At 39.8% G+C, this 15,746-nt stretch overlaps 1 pseudogene; it reads right to left on the bottom strand.

The window, feature by feature from the left end:
• Positions 1-418: 418 nt before the first annotated feature.
• Positions 419-9,834, bottom strand: LOC122654538 (annotated as a pseudogene).
• Between the last annotated feature and the right edge of the window lie 5,912 nt (positions 9,835-15,746).

The raw sequence follows: 15,746 nt of genomic DNA, 5'->3' as shown, positions 1-15,746 counted from the left end.
AGGATTGGTTGGTGATGTGATTGGAATTAGTTTTTTCTTTGTTTCGGATACCGATTTTTCAATTATGGATTCATAAACATAAATTGGATAAGAATTTTCGACTATCTATTTACATTCTAAGTGAAGAGTGAAACATGAGTTTGCATTGGACTCTGGACCTTTGATTCCAAAAGTAGTAAATTATTGGGAATTCATGGAACTTTCATGATACCATACACTACAATGTCATTTTTATTTTCAATACATATATAATGGAAGAGGGTACGTTGGATATACCGTCAGCTTTTGATAAGCGGGCGGCATACATCAATCATAGAATTGAACAAGAAAGATAAAAAAGATCTTCCCTAGAAGGGGTGGATCCTTATTGTCTTAACATAGCATGCATAACACCGGGGTTGTGTTCTGAATATTTCCTTCAAGATCGTCTCACCTCAATTGGTATCGCTCTAAGGGGAAGAGCTTTCTGCAAGCTGCCTCCAAACTTATCCGTCATGTCCATGTCCTTTGGGCTCATCCCATCTTTAATCTTCCAATCAAAGGATTGCAGAAGTGAAGCTAACATCAGGTGCACCATCCGCAACGCGAGTGGCATCCCCGGACAGATCCTTCTCCCAGCCCCGAACGGTATGAGCTCGAAGTCTCGGCCTATGAAATCAATCCTCGAGGAACCCAAGAACCTCTCAGGAACGAACGAAACCGGGTTCGTCCATATACTGGGATCTCGAAAAATAGCCCATAGGTTCACCAACACTTGGGTATCCTTGGGTATAGTGAACCCACAGATCTCCACTTCAGTTTCAGCTTTGCAAGGCACGACCGGAATTGATGGGTGCAACCTCAAGGTCTCCTTCACCACCGCTTGTAAGTAAGGGAGCCGAGCGACATTAGTCTCCTCCACTTGTTTTCCCCCACCAACATTTTTTTGGAGCTCCGACTGAACTTTCGCCATCGAGTCTGAATTATGGAGTAGTTCCGCCATCGCCCACTCTAATGTCGTTGAGGTCGTTGTTAGAATAAATCGGTCCTCATAGGGACAAGATCCCAAAAGCCAGGATCTCCATAGGGCATTCAAGAACACAATCAAATAAATAATAGAAAATAGGGATAGAACCACCAACCTTGTTTCGCATCTAACAATCAAACAAAGATCTAGGTGCTTCCCCTCTATTCCCAAAGTAACTGGCCTGATGAGAATACCGAATGCGCAGGGACGACGAACACTGAATATCTCCCTCTCTTTCAAGAATGCACTCCTCAATAGCAATTAAGAATAATAAGTTGTGTTAGGTAGAGGGGGGACCTAGCTCTCCTTATATAGTAATCCCTATAGGGTCTGACTCATCACAGTCCCAATAGGAATCTATCTGGCCCACACTAAGCCAGTCCACATTAGACTTCTAATATAACTTAATGACCCCACTTTATTAGACCAAAACCCTAATTAGCCTGGTTTAGGGATTTAATTATGTCCATATAGAATTTTATTAGAACTAAAATTCTAACATTCTCCCACTTGAACTTACATTAAATTCCTTATTTTTAAAAGGATTTAAAAATAGTTTTGACCAAAACAAATCACAGGCTAACAACTCTTTAAGAAAACTTTATGTGCACAATTTTTAAAATAAATTGGTCTAGAGGTCATATTAGAAAGTCAATCCTATCCCATAGAGTTTTAGACACCGAATCATGGCGGTAACTGCATCTATGATCAAGCGACACAGAGCCTTCCATGGTCACGAGAGCCCTCAACTCTACTAACATGGATGTAATGTGGTAGTGTGGCAATACTCACATAGTGATTCCTTATGTATTATCAATTTGTCAGTCCAAAATTTCTCTTCTTTAAGTGGCACAGGCTCACTAGAGAAATAATCTTTATGATTCTAACGAATCTGTATGTCTCATCTTGAATAACTCGAGTTTTACTTTATGTGTTACAAGACATACCTTTAGGCTAATAACTTAATGCCCCAGCCTTGCTTAAGGTTAACACATTCCTTAAGTCTTTAAAACTAGATATATATACATCATGTCAATAAATGAAACACCCAAGTGTTCAAAAGAATTTTGCATGCAATGACAACTGATACATATAAGCCAAGATTTACCACACGGTAAAAATTATAGATGAAAATAAACTTTATTTTACAATGGAGCAAAACAACTCCCACTAACCAATCGCATCCCATGATGCACCTAAACCCATGCTTATGACATGTCTTTCAAAACACAAGGGCGAAGACCTTAGGTTAGGGAATCTATAACCATATCATCTGTACCAATATGCTCCATTGCAATGTCACCTTTCTTTACTGTCTCCTTTATGGTCAAATACTTAAAATTTTGGACTGACAAATTGATAATACATAAGGAATCACTATGTGAGTATTGCCACACTACCACATTACATCTATGTTAGTAGAGTTGAGGGCTCTCGTAACCATGGAAGGCTCTGTGTCTCTTGATCATAGATGCAGTTACCGCCATGATGGTCACGAGAGCCCTCAACTCTACTAACATGGATGTAATGTGGTAGTGTGGCAATACTCACATAGTGATTCCTTATGTATTATCAATTTGTCAGTCCAAAATTTCTCTTCTTTAAGTGGCACAAGCTCACTAGAGAAATAATCTTTATGATTCTAACGAATCTGTATGTCTCATCTTGAATAACTCGAGTTTTACTTTATGTGTTACAAGACATACCTTTAGGCTAATAACTTAATACCCCAGCCTTGCTTAAGGTTAACACATTCCTTAAGTCTTTAAAACTAGATATATATACATCATGTCAATAAATGAAACACCCAAGTGTTCAAAAGAATTTTGCATGCAATGACAACTGATACATATAAGCCAAGATTTACCACACGGTAAAAATTACAGATGAAAATAAACTTTATTTTACAATGGAGCAAAACAACTCCCACTAACCAACCGCATCCCATGATGCACCTAAACCCATGCTTATGACATATCTTTCAAAACACAAGGGCGAAGACCTTAGGTTAGGGGATCTATAACCATATCATCTGTACCAATATGCTCCACTGCAATGTCACCTTTCTTTACTGTCTCCTTTATGGTCAAATACTTGACCTTCATGTGCTTAGACCCTCTAAGTTCTTTATTGTTGTTTATAAATAACACAACAAAACTGTTATTACTATATGTCTGGATGGGTCTATCCACAGAATTTAAAATGGTCAACTACTTTATGAGATTCCTGAGTCAAATAACCTGAGTAGCAACCCCATGGCATGCTACAAACTTTACCTGTATAGTCAATGTGGTTACCAATGTTTGTTTTGTACTGTTCCATAATACTACCCTTCCTACCATTAGAAAAATTTAACCAGATGTGGATCTCCTATCATTCTCACAGCTAGCAAGGTCGGAATCTGTATGACCTACTAGCATGAGTTCAGGAATGTGTCTTTATGTTACATATAATCTTTTATCCCCTACAAGTACCATAATACTTTCTTGGCAGCAACCCAGTGGCTAAGACCAGGATCTGACTGATATCTGCCAAGAAGACCCATCACAAAAGTAATATCCGGTCTGGTACAGACCTGAGCATACATGATACTACCTAGTGCGCTAGTATAAGGCACCTCATTATGTCATCCTTCTCAGCTTCATTTTTTGGGCACTGTATCGAGCTCAGTTTGAGAACAGGAACATTCCCAGGTTTGCAATCCAGCATACTGAACCTCTCCTGAATATGATCAACATAAGCCCTCTGAGAAAAACTTAGTAAACGACGAGAACGATCCCTATGGATCTCAATGCCAAGGACAAAAGAAACCTCACCAAGGTCCTTCATGTCAAATTCCCTAGATAATAGTTGCTTTCATTTATGCAACATCCCTAGGTCACCGCTAGCAAGCAGGATGTCATCTATATAAAATATGAGAAAACAGAATTTGCTCCCACTGACCTTGTGATATATACACTGATCCACTTTGTTTTTCACAAAACCGAATGAGGTCATGACACTGTCAAACTTCAAATACCACTGCCTGGAAGCTTGTTTGAGACCGTAAATAGACTTCTTGAGTCCACGTAAGATGGTTTGAACCATCCACCGCAAGACCCTCAGGTTTAATTCAACAAGCTCCCAAACATCATTATGTTTCATCGATTCCACCTCATCTCTCATTACATCTAACCACAAATCTAACTGAGAACTAGAAACAACGCCTGAATAAGTAACTGGATCAACCACACAACCAATGTCGTAGTCATGTTCTCTTAGATAGACCTCATAGATAGATGGTATTTTTGAATTTCTCCCCTTGATGGATTTTCGTGATGGTGCTACCACTGCCTCACCCTAAATCTGAGAAATCTCAGTTGGAACTGCATCAATGATAGGATCCTCAATCGCATCCTGATTGAGAGGAATCTCATCAGGTGTTACATGAATGTCAAGGATCGTTATCAATATCAGGCTCCTGAACTCCAGCAGGTGTAACTAATGGCGTGGTATACCCCACATCCGTCTGAATAGGTAGAAGAACATGTACCAATATACCAACCATGTCACTATCTCGAACAGTCTGAGAACAATCATTCCTTTTGGCCATATCAAAATCCAGAAACTTCGCTGCCTATAAGTCCATAATTCTAGTGTCTCCGCAGGGGTTATAAAATTTATATCCCTTCGAATGATCTGGGTAGCTAACAAAATAGTAATGAGTAGTCCTGGGATCCAACTTGTTCAAAGTCGAATAATATAGTTTTACTTCTGCAGGGCACCCCCAAACTCTAAGATGATTTCTGGGTTTAGTAACTACATGGTTAAGGATACAAGGAGTAGTTTTCAAAAAACTTCTCCCATAAGAACTTAGGTAAAATTTGTCTTACTAATCATACTCTTCACCAGTGCGGTTATGTCTTTCGGCGACACCATTTTTCTCAGGACTTCCTGGCATAGTAAATTGACCAACTATCGCAGAGTCCTCTTAGTATTTGGAAAACAGACCCTTAAGCTATCCAGCATCGCCATGTCTGCCATAATACTCACCCCCACGATCGGATTTAACAATTTTAATAACTTTCCCCAACTGTTTCTCAACTTTAGTCCCAAAAATCTTGAACTTGTCAAGAAATTTAGACTTTTCTTTAATTAAGAACAGATAGCCATATCGGGAGTAGTCACCTGTTAAAAGTGATGAAATAAAAAATTCCTACACAATGTGGCTGAATAGGGACCACTGATGTCAATGTGAATGACCTCCAACAGGTCAGAACTATAGACTACAATTTTCTTCTTTATCTTGGTCATCTTTCCCTTACATCAGTCTACATAAGTTTCTAGATCACTTTCGAGAGTAGGTAGGATGTCAGACTTTATCAGTCTTTCCACTCTTGCCTTAGAAATATGACCTAACATCTTATGCCACAATGTGAAAGACCGTTCTTTAGGTAAGGGTCTTTTGGAAACAACGTTTTCAATATTATGGAAGGCGTAGATATCATTGGGAGATAAACACAGTCTGTACAATCCATTGGACGTAATGCAGGAACCAACTTTATTTGAAACAAATTTATCATACTGTTCTTTATTTCAAAATGGTAATTACCAATGTCCAACACTGAAATCGAAATTAAATTCCGCCTGAAGGATGGTACATAAAAAGTATTCTTTACAGTCAAATTAAAACTAGAAACTAGTAATAAAATGATATCTTCCACGAACTTTACGTCAATCATATCCATCATTCCCTATGACAAGTCTTGATTCATCCTGATTTGGCCTCTTCCGGTTTATGAATCCCTATATGGTAAAAGCAACTTAGTTAGTTACCCCGCCGTCTAGCCTCCAAGTACTGGATGAGGCTTATGATAGATTGGACTCACAAACAAAAGCCAAAGAATCGTTACCTGATGGCCTGGGTTTTGATAACCAAGTCTTGTATTTGTTGCAGTCCTTCTTTATGTGACCCTTCTTCTTGCAAAAGAAGTAGCGATCACTCTCTTTCTTGAAAGAGTCTTTCTTAGGTCCCAAATTGTTAATCTGATCGCACTCTTTATTGGCAGACTTATGAGTATGGTTTTTAGACTTTTCACTCTCATGGGATTTGGAGATAACAAGTAGTTTCTCTTCCTCGGATACAACCCTAGAAATAAGGTCATCGATACTCCAGACACCGTCATGGGAAAGGTAGTTGGTTTTGATGATGTCAAAATCAGAAGGTAGGGTATTAAGAACTTGATGAACAATCAAGGCATTAGGAAGAACAATATTCAAGGCTTTGATTTTGGTTTGATAGTCAATCATCCAAACAATATAATCCCTAACACCCCCAGAACCATGGTATTCCATATTAAATAGCCCTTGCAGAAGTCTCCTAATCTTAACATTCGATGAAACTTTGTATCTCTTGAAAATTGCATCTAGCGATTCCCTGGCAGTACATTTCTCAGGCAGACCACTTTTTAGGTGTTCCGGTATCGACCTCTTTATAGATAGTACAGCTAAGCGATTACTCTTTTCCCATGCAGAATGCACAAATTTTTCATCCTCAGTACTATCAGCTGTTAGGTCCATTGGTTTATCTATAACAAGGGACGTATGCACATTTGCCATCTTCATGGCAAACATAATGTCCTCTTTCCATTTCTTAAAATATGACCCAGTAAGAATCTCAATAGTGACCATGTTATTATTGACAGAAAAGGTGACTGAAAATTTAAACAATGAACAGTACAATAATCAGCATGATGCAAGTACAGCTTGAAACCTTATAAGCTAATGAGAATTTTACACACATCGTTGTGAAAACACATTTGGGCTGAATTCCCAACATGCAATTGTAAAAATCCCTACATACCAGTGGCCATGGGAATACAGCTCAACTTTCAAAATCTACCACCTTTGGGTGTGCAGAATTCTAGGGTCAGCCTATTCATATGCATACTGTACATATACCCCTTCAAGTATCAATACATGACCACCACCTTTGGGTGTATGACCACACATTAGAGTTGAAGGACATCCCACAACTGTATGAGACCGGTGTTTCACAAATCCAACAAGGAAGGTCGCTTTGGCGGCTGCATCCTGTCGAACCCATGGAACCCTCTCTTGGGATATTCCAAAATTACTTACATCCTTAAACAAATTGTGTTATTTTATACTTTATGACAAGGGGCTTAACTGTCTCAAAATTAACACAAATATGCCAACAGTATTGTTCATCAAAGTAGGTATTCTAGTAAGTCAGAAAATTAGTTCGGTTCCCAATGGAACGAATAGACAAATTCTATAATAGGGCATGCATCAAAAGAATACCAAGAATATTTAAAATATGCATCTCTGTTTTTAATGTCTTAAAACTAACACAAAATCCAACGATTCTGTTCATCAAGGTAGGTATTCCAGCAAGTCAGAAAAGTAGTTCGATTCCCAATGGAACGAATCGACAAATTCCATAATAGGACATGCATCAAAAGAATACCAAAAATATTTAAAATATTCATATTTAATCAAAACAGAGGGCACCATTGTGTAGAGCACAGAAAAATAGAGTCAACGCAAAAAACGAGACCCCAAACGGAGTCTCGTAGCCCCCAGAAAGCCCGGTCAAAGTTCAAGTCCAAATTCGGTTGACTGTACTGGTCAAACCGATCCAAAAAGTCAAAGCAAATCAATTTGGCTCAACCCCCGGTTAGAGTGAACCGGTTCAGACCCGGTCCAACCGGGTTCGGGTCAACCCAAAACGGGTCACCATCCGGGTCGGGTCTTCGTGTTGGAAAACGGGTCGACCCGACCCGGGGTAGCGCACGTTAGCATCGCCCATAAATACTATCAGGCGCACGATAGCAAACCCCAGAATCCCTCTTTTTTTTTTTTTTTTTTTTTTAAACTTCTGCCGGCGAGTGAAGATCACCCGCGGCTGCCGCCGGCGCGTGAGAGCGCGTCCAGCAGCCGTCGGCAGTAATCCACCCACCAAAAATTCTGATTTTCCGAGCTCTACGCCCCATGTGATCGGTTCTGTTTTCGCGGCTAAAAAATCGGCGAGAATGCCATGTCCGTCACGGGTTTTGAAAACTGGAAAAAACCCTAAAAACCTTGATTCGAATCGAAAAATTTTCGATTCCCTTATTATGTTCTATTATTTTGAATCCATATAGGTTCAAGAACGGATCCATGGAGGCTCTGATACCACATGTTAGAATAAATCGGTCCTCATAGGGACAAGATCCCAAAAGCCAGGATCTCCATAGGGCGTTCAAGAACACAATCAAATAAATAATAGAAAATAGGGATAGAACCACCAACCTTGTTTCGCATCCATAGTGATGATGATCGCAGCGGAAAATAAAGAACAAAGATCTAGGTGCTTCCCCTCTATTCCCAAAGTAACTGGCCTGATGAGAATACCGAATGCGCAGGGACAACGAACACTGAATATCTCCCTCTCTTTCAAGAATGCACTCCTCAATAGCAATTGAGAATAATAAGTTGTGTTAGGTAAAGGGGGGACCTAGCTCTCCTTATATAGTAATCCCTATAGGATCTGACTCATTACAGTCCCAATAGGAATCTATCTGGCCCACACTAAGCCAGTCCACATTAGACTTCTAATATAACTTAATGACCCCACTTTATTAGACCAAAACCCTAATTAGCCTGGTTTAGGGATTTAATTATGTCCATATAGAATTTTATTAGAATTAAAATTCTAACAGTCGTGTCTGTCCGTGTTACAAATATCTCCCGATATTGCACATACACATGCAAGCATACATATATAATCAGAAAAGAGGAAATGGATCATCTGCATGAACGTAAATCTCATAGCCAATGACATTTTAATTTTGTTTCCATAGAAACCCCTCCTCCCCTTGTAAAATGGCAAAAACAGGACAGGTGGTACGTGCAGAAGAACCGAACTCCAAATAAGTGCGAATTTGAGAAATAGGTACTGACCGCAAGCAACGCTTTGATATCAGGACGGCCGAACTCCGAAGTGCTGTCTTGGAAGTGATCGAGCAGGACATCTAGTAGATCATTATTCCTCGTTGGAGGAGAAGGAAGTGAACCTCTGGAGTACAATCGTTGGTCGATCATTTCGTCAAACAGCTTGTAGATTCTTCTTGCATAAATCGTCATACGGCGCCTTATACCCTGTGGGTCTAATGGTCTCAGTATAGGAAAAAAATCCGAAAGATTTGTCTTTCCTACCTCTTCCACCATTCTCCACACCAACGCTTTGAACTCTTGTCCGGTCTCGGAGTCTGGACCGACCAGGTCGACGGAGAAGATGGTGTTCGATAGCAGGTTAAGGGTGGTGGTGAATGCGGCTTGTCCAATGTCAACGGCTCGACCAACCTGGGCACTTTCGCTAACATGATCGAGGAGCTCCCGCACCTTCTGGCGCCGTAGGGATTCGTTGGCGTCGAGTTTCTGTGCGGTGAAGATCTGATGTTTGCAGAGCTTGCAAAGGTTTCGCCACCGAGACGAGGGAGGGAGCCATATAATGGACCCTGGTGGTGGTTCAGCACCCGAATGGAATCCCTGATGATTCGACCGGCGAAGGCCTGGTCGTGGGTTTGGAGTACCTCTTTGGCCATGGTGGCAGAGGAAACAACAATGTTCGTCAAACAACCGAGCTTCAGAGTCATGAGTGGGCCATAGGTCTTAGCGAGTTGGGCGAGAGACTCGTTGGGTTTGTTACCGATTTTGAAGAGGTTCCCAACGATGGGGAGAGAGACGGGGCCTGGTGGGAGCCTTTCGTTCCTCGCGCCGGAGAACCATGCTCGGAAACTCCACAGCACCAACAGGAGACCTACCAACAAGGTGAAGAAGGCCATGTTATGCTCTCTCCCTCTCTCTCTCTCTCTCTCTCACTCTCTCACTCTCTCACACACACACAGAGCCAGGCTCTATTTTTTGGCGCTTTTGCTATCGGATGATAAGCCTATAATCTGTATATATAATGTCCAGAAAAAGGGTAAAATAAAAAACCTTCTTCCAATTCAGACAAATAAAACTGTTTTTTTGGGGGCAAAGTAAATCCATCTACTTTTGGAAGAGCAAATTTTAGGCTGTGTTTGGTATGCATTCTAGTAATGCATTCTAAGTTGATTTCATATTCTATAAAAACAACTATTTTTTTCATCGAAAATACAAAATTGACTTAGAATATATTCCAACAACACATATCGGCCAAAGTCTCTTGATAAAACTAGGGACGTAAATGGGTACCCGAAAATCTGAATTCGATTCGCATCCGTATTCGTGAGGGGTATCTATATCCGTTTAGGAGAATTCGAATAATCCGAAAAAAAAAATTATCCAATCCGAATAGATATCCAACTAGTGCTATAGAGGGTTTTTGAAGATTCAACTGGTTCTAAACAATGAGGAAATGAGAATTTAAAAAAGACTAAAACATGGATTGAGAGTGAATCGTATTTGTTGGGGGTAGAAAGGTCTAGGTTACACAAGTTAGAGATGTAAACTGATGGTTGAAATTCCGAATTCGTTTTGCATTCGTATACGTTTAGGAATATCCGTATCCAGCCAGCAAATATCCGGATACGATCACTTCCAATCCATATCCGATCCGTTTACATCCCTAGATAAAATTAAACGGAGTTAACCCGGGTTTAAAATATGGAATTTGTTACTATGGTGTGCATATTAATATCCCATGCATATTGGAGTGAGGTGGTATTATTATTTTTTTTTTTTTAGTAAAATAATATTTTATTCATAGTCAACATGTAAGATTCATGAAAAGAGAAGAACACATCTCCAGAATCCATAGAATGAAATTGAACTCGTAAGTATCATCGACAGAGCCCTCCATGCAGTGGGGTGGTATTATAGCATGCGGGTATGGTATAGTTATTTAGCGTGTGGTATTTAGTTATTTCCAAAAGTTGTTATGACATGTACGTAACAACATTAATTATCTAATGTAGATAGGAGTATCATGTGAGTTGAGGTGGTTATGGGGATGAGATAGTTATGAGGAAGTGGGAGTAGTTGAGAAGTGGAGTAACCGTATGTTTTCTATTTATTACTTGAAAAGAATAGACAAGCATCTGATTATCTATCAACATCTCTAACGAGATCGAGACTAAGGCTTCCTGTTTACCGAGAGAGGCAAGGCTTCCTCAATGTAAGAGTGTCAATTGGTATGGTATCGGTACGGTACGGAAACCAAACACCCCATATACCGATATCATACTATACCATATCGAGTACGGTACAATTTTTTTATATCGATATTGTATTATATGGTATCGGTTTGCTGTATGGTATTTGTTATATAGTTTCTTGTATTATATATATAAATTAGTATATATAGTATGGAATATATTATATTTAGTATGTTATATTCTTATATATATATATATATATATTGGTAATTCGGTACGGTATCGATATATACCGTCGGTATCAACCTCCATAACGATACCGTACTGAAATGTATTCAATATAATATGATACGGTATGGGTAATTCGATACGTTACAGATCCAATAAACGGTTTCAGTACCAAATTGACAACCTTACCTCAATAGAGCGTAAACTATCAATTAATCTCTTCTTCAATCTCAGCTCTCTTCTTTACCAAGATGGGTAACCAGCCGACATACATACCATGTGGTTGGAGTCCACCTCACACTTGGCATCTCTAGTAAAGAAAAGGTAGCGCTAACCGGTGTTGTGTCTAGGCATGTACCTATGCCCAGACACAGCCCAAAGCGAAAAGACTAGCATTGCCCTTGGTTCTTTTTGCCTTTCCAAGGGTGTTAAATGGTTCAGTTTCGGTGTAACCGGTTTGGTGCAAGGATTTTTAGGTGAAACTAGAATTGAACCGTTTATTAAATGGTTTCAATTATTGAAACCAAAACCATTTAGTAAACGGTTTTGGTTTCTGGATTTTAAAGGGTTTCGGTTTATCGGCCCTAAATGGTTTCGATCATTGTTTTAGATACTTGGTTCCTAAATGTTTGTCTGTTTTACATTGAATTTAATGTTTGCTGGATGTACTCAACAAGCGACATTGAAAAAGATATGATTTTAATTCATAGAGAAGTCATAAATATTCATAGAAACATTGAGTACTATTAGACTAATGTATTCGAATGAATCCAATCCAATTATTTTATTACAAATTCCACATATACAATTCTACCAATCCATGTTTGACTCTCATTGTTTTCAAATTTAACAGCAACCTATTGTATGAAGGCTCTAATAGTTAATTTATTGCCAATACATATTACTAATACTTGTTTCGATTTAAACGGTTTACCAACAGTTTAAACGTTTCGATTCGATTTAAACCATCTAACTAAATGGTCCCAATTTTAAAACCCAAAATTGAACCATTTATTAATTGGTTTCACGGTTTCAATGTAAATGGCTCGGTTCAGTTTCGGTAAACGGTTTCCGTTTGATTTTGACACCCTTAGGTGCAAGTACACGCCCAGACACAATATCGGTTAGCGTTCTTTCTTCCTTCTAGTAATTAGTATGAACTCCAGAGAAGGGTATCAACCTCGAGAATCACCAAACCTTCACAAGGACCTGGAAGTAGACCTGCCCTTTTGCTTTTGGTGTTTAGGTTGGGTAACGTCTACATATTTCTTTCTATTCTAGGATTGCCCATACCGACACCTCCTTCAATGTATTTAGAAGGAGAAAAGAGTCAAAAGACTTTATGAGCCTAAGGCGAACATTGTGCCTCCTCACATGAGTTATTATATTATTTTTTTTAATAAAAAATAATAATTAAAAAATCAACGCAAGAAAGCGTAGAGAACGAATTTTTGATGCTACACTTGTAGTAGAAACATTCCTGCTACAGGTATAGCAGCATATAAATATATATATATTATTAGGCAATATCTTATTTCCAAAAGTAGGGGTGTCAAAAGTTTGCTCGCACAGGAAGGTCTAACTTGAGTCGATCAGTGGAAGCCCAAGACTGGTTAGAACGATTCCTAAACATGTTAGGCTCAAGCATCGATCGATGAATAATCTGGCATTCTTGAAAAACATGTTCAGTTATAAAATGTCCTTAAACGGTTTAAGTGATTCACCCAAAAAAAATATATGGTAATCCATTTAGCCTGCTTATAACCCGTTTAAAGACCATTTATAACCCTATTAGTCACTTTAAAATTATTAAAAAAAATTTAGCTTTACATTACATTGGGTATCAAGAGGCTATTTTGGAGAATATACTATGAAGAGTTTGAAAACCTTTGGATGGTGTGACGAGCATTCACCATGTGGTGAAAAAAACTTTCTCCTACATTAAATAATTTTTAAAAATAATATAGAAAAATAATCAAATGAAGGTAGCAATTGCTCACTTCAGCATTTTGATGACAACAAGATGTGTCATATAAGGAATAATGAGATGGGTCCTTGTCAATAATATTGTGGTTGTAGCAATTCAAAGCTGACACTTAATCGTAAACCCTCATTAATGAAATTGTCATTATATGAAGCTTGTGGGGGCACACAAGATTGAGGCATGGGATCCACACTGCAATGTCCTGCTCAAGTCTAGTGTTGTCATCAGGGGACTCACAACCCTATGTGGGAACCTCACTCCAAAGCCCTTAATAAAGCCCGGCCACATCTCTCTAGTGCACCTAGTCCGACTCTGAGGTTGTGACTCCTGGTTTGGGAGTCCGGAAGCCTTCACGTATGGTTACATGATCGACCCAATTCTTTTGTATTCCTAAATGCCTCCTCATAGGATTGCAACAGGGTCGGATTGGGTCGGGCATTATAGAACCCTAGCCCAACCCTAAATCCCCATAGCTGAGTCCAGGCCCGACCCGACCCTGACTCAGGGCCAAAAATATCCAACTGTGACCCGCCCTCAGGGTCGGGCCGGGGTCGCCCTGATTGGCCCTGATTATGAGGAGGGGAAAGAAATGCATGGGCTGAAATGGGTCGAGAAGAACATTATCAATTTTACAAAAAATAACACTATAATAAAATGTATTATATCACTTATTTTCTTCATATATAATATATTATATAAAAAAATGTGATTGACGTTTAAAGTTTATAACATATATATTATATCAATATATATTTTATAGTGTAGACACTGATTTTCGTCACCCCCTAATTGGCGATGATGATAACGGGACATGGACAATGGACGACGCACCCCCCCTCTTTTCAGACCCAAAGATACCTGGCCCATAAGACCAAGAACCATGCTGAGCACAAAATGGCCCATTTTAGGCCCAAAAACAAGGAAAAATGGCACTGTGCGCCCACGGCGCCGTGGACTCTTCCCACGGTACCGTGGGTACCTTCCCACGGCACTGTGGGGAGGTGTACCGGATTTCCACGGCGTCATGAGGGGGTGTGATATCAGTCTGCTGACGTCACCCACGACGCCGTGGAGGACTTTTTCGGCCAGGAGAGAGAAAATGTCCCTCCCTATAAATAGGAGGGTCCCCTCCCACATTTCCCAAGGAATTTTGGGTGGAGAGACCCTCCCCAAGTGATTCCTAGCATCTTTTTCTCCATTTTCACCCTCATTTCTCCTCTTTCTCTCATGAGTGTGAGTATTTGAAGTTTTCTTGAGGTGGACAGATCCTTCGATTGTCCCTCTGAGTATAGAGCGCTTTGGCTTCTTAGCTTTGGTATCCCGTCTGTGCACAGATAACCATCGAAACTCCCTTGTTATAGACGTTATTCTGTCTGTTTACTCTTTTCCAAATCACTCGAAAGAGCCGTTACTCTGCCGAGAAAGAAGCAGTGTCGGTCCATTTGTCCATCTCCCCTGAGCCAGGGGCATACAACCATACAGGTATAATTATTGCATTTTTGTTGATCTAATGTAGTCCTTTCATATTTTACCATTTTAGTCCACATTTTTCACATATATAATGTAGTTTATTATACTTTAGTTCAATTCATAGCATCTGAATGTAGTTCATAATATCCTCCATCCCCGTAATAAGAGAGAAACAACATTCGTCCTTATGTAGCATCTAACACAGAGAGACCGGCTTCGGCCAGGCGCGGTGGGTGCCTAACACCTTCCCACACTCGTAACCTGACCCCTTACCCAAACCTTTGGTTGGACCATATGGAGTCACGTAGCCTGATTCCGCTCACCACGGGTAGGGCTACACTTAATGGGTCCTAGGCCCTAACCCTAGGTGGCGACTTATCATTATGTTAACATTTTTAATGCATGATCCCAATCCCCTATTTATCATACATTGACAATGGTATCCACATCCATATACACACACATGTATCTCCCAAAACCCTATGTCACCAATACCCAAACAAAAGGGTTGAGAAAACCTTCGTCCCGAAGGACCGCGGTACTTACAGTGGCGACTCCACTGGGGACATGGTGGGCAAATGTCCACCCGAGGTCAAACTCTCTAAATAGGTGCTATCAATAAATGACAGAATGCTCTCTCTAAACTTTTATAAAAAAAAATAAAAAAATAATGATAATAAAAGAATAAAAAAAATATACAAAACAAAATGCAAAAAAAATAAATAAACAAATACCATAATATATTTGTCTGGCTAACCCTTGTGTGTACTAACCGCATCATGCATAGTGCTCGAAGTGAAATCAAACGGCGAGGATACTCCCTGTCGTGCCTTTACCCCCGGGGAGGTGAGGCACGTCATGCTAAGTACTCTGAGATCGGATGATAGCCGCTTCCTGTACCACTTTCTTGCACACATACACTGCATGGAAACTC

This window comes from Telopea speciosissima, chromosome 1 (assembly GCF_018873765.1).
Source record: "Telopea speciosissima isolate NSW1024214 ecotype Mountain lineage chromosome 1, Tspe_v1, whole genome shotgun sequence".
Taxonomy (NCBI): domain Eukaryota; kingdom Viridiplantae; phylum Streptophyta; class Magnoliopsida; order Proteales; family Proteaceae; genus Telopea; species Telopea speciosissima.
This window is presented reverse-complemented; position numbering and strand designations above follow the sequence as displayed.